The following is a 2,310-nucleotide window of genomic DNA, read 5'->3' as shown; positions in this document are numbered from 1 at the left end:
TTTGTATTTTAAAAATAAAAGGAGGAAAACATTAACAGACAGACAACGTTTTACAAAATAGCAAAAGAACAGTACAGACAATACAGAGTTACAAACAAAGTGGTAGGAAATTAACAATGCTTGTTGTATTACATATTGATATCTTCAAAGTGGTTTCTCATGAAAACAGATAGCGACATGCAATACTGATCAATCAAGGACTCATCAACAGTTTCAGCAAAGAAGTAGAAGACAGTAGAACAACCATGTCAACTATCCTGTATATACATACATACAAAATTTCTCCTTCTTTCCCTTCTCTTTTCCCACATCCCAATTGCCCTTTACCCTTGAGTGTCTTCTGACAGATCTTTTCTTTTTAACCCTGTTGGTGAGCGACAACATCACAAGATGGTTGGAGAGAACATCTCCAGTACTTAGGGCTTACAGCCCCTTTCAGCCAGAAGTACCTATGTGAAGACAGAGAAGGCCACACCCTCACTATCCCATAAAAAGTTATGAGGATTTATGTCTCTCAGGTTAAAATGAGGCAAGAAATTAGGGTGTGGCCAGCAGCTGGGCAAATGGGTGTGACTTGTCAGTCACAGAGATCCAAGACACATGCACTAAAGCCCTGAACCAGGGACCAATCAGAAAATGCTACTCTTGCAGCATGACGTGAAGCAATTTTTTGATAGAATGCCCTAGATCTAACGTCAGGCTCAGAAGTGGGGGATAGAAAAGAACTTCACCATTAACCTTTTTACCACAGTGCTCTCTCTTTAGTGGTTCACTCTCACTCTGCAGTGCATACTATTTTCCTATCTTTAATGAGCTTGCATTTCCTCTGCAGAGCAAACCTTTTTTCCTATCTTTCATGAATTTAAAACCTTCCTAACATTAGTATGTGTCATATAAAGTTCTTTGGTCAGGACAACAAGTACCTGGAGAGAATTTCTAAAAAGGAGCCCTTGATACTCCAGAACCTAACTATCAAGAGGACCATACTAAAGTAAGCTACAAAAAAGGGAAACTATAGTGAGACAATTACAAAAATTATGATAAACAGTATAGCACAAATAACACAGTGTGTTATTTTTTAAAAAAATAAATGGCAAGAGAATTAAGGAAAAACAGGAATTATATCAGAAGAGAATCAAGGCTCATATCTAATGCAATATATAAGCATTTTGGAAATACAATTTTTAAAATTATTAAAAAACAGAAATAACTGAGGAAATTTTGTGCTGATTAGATATTAGATAATATTAAGATATACTCACAGCTTACAGATATTAATAGTATTCTTGCTTTTTTTTTAAATTAAGAGGCATGGGAAGGTAATATTAAACAGAGATTTTAGGATGTACTCAGGTGTGGCGTGCAGATTCTCAGAGAAATGAAATGAACTACAGTGAAGACCTGGGAATACTCATGTGTTTTTGTTGGCAGAAATCTGTGGAATTTGATAATCAATTACTTTAGTCTTGGTTTTGGTGTGAGAAGATAGCCTACTCATAGCACTGATATAGAGGGAATAAATAACTCCCAAACTTCTAGATGTCAGATATGCTGAGTTCATGTTGCCTAAAATCAAAGAATGAATTCTAAGGAACAACAGATATTAAAATTAGAAAAAAAATTATTGAGAGAGAGAGAGAGAGCTCCTCAGAGATAGGAGGGGACTCAAAAGTGGACTGCCAATCAGCCCACTTCTCAAAGGAAGTTTTATAGAGCAAAATCACAAGGTGGGTACAAAATCATGAGGTGGGTGCAATATGGGTCAAAACTAAAATCAACCAATAAGATTAGAAGTATAGCAGCTTAAATAATATTGATCAAATGAAGAATAGGATGTATAACCAGTGTACGTGGAAAGAACAAAGACCTTTTTAGGAAGGAATGGATCAGGAGCTCCTGATCACCTGCCTGGGTGACTGATATCGATCTTGACTTTACTGTACCTGGTGATACCAATTGTAGTATAATCTTTAATTTTTTGCTTATCCCTTGGGGAGGTACATAGCCTTGGTCACTGTGTCTTTATCTTTTTTCTTATTTTAAAAATAAAAGGAGGAAAACATTAACAGACAGACAACATTTTACAAAATAGCAAAAGTACAGTACAGACAGTACGGAGTTACGAACAAAGTGGTAGGGAATTAACAATGCTTGTTGTATTACATATTGATATCTTCAAAGTGGTTTCTCATGAAAACAGATATAGACATGCAGTGCTGATCAACCAAGGACTCATTGACAGTTTCTTTCAGCAAAGAAATACAAGACAGTAGAACAGCCACGTTGACTATCCTGCATATGCATACATAC

Source organism: Chinchilla lanigera, unplaced genomic scaffold (genome assembly GCF_000276665.1).
Source record: "Chinchilla lanigera isolate Chin_1 unplaced genomic scaffold, ChiLan1.0 scaffold00186, whole genome shotgun sequence".
Taxonomy (NCBI): domain Eukaryota; kingdom Metazoa; phylum Chordata; class Mammalia; order Rodentia; family Chinchillidae; genus Chinchilla; species Chinchilla lanigera.
Note: the sequence above shows the minus strand (reverse complement) of the source record.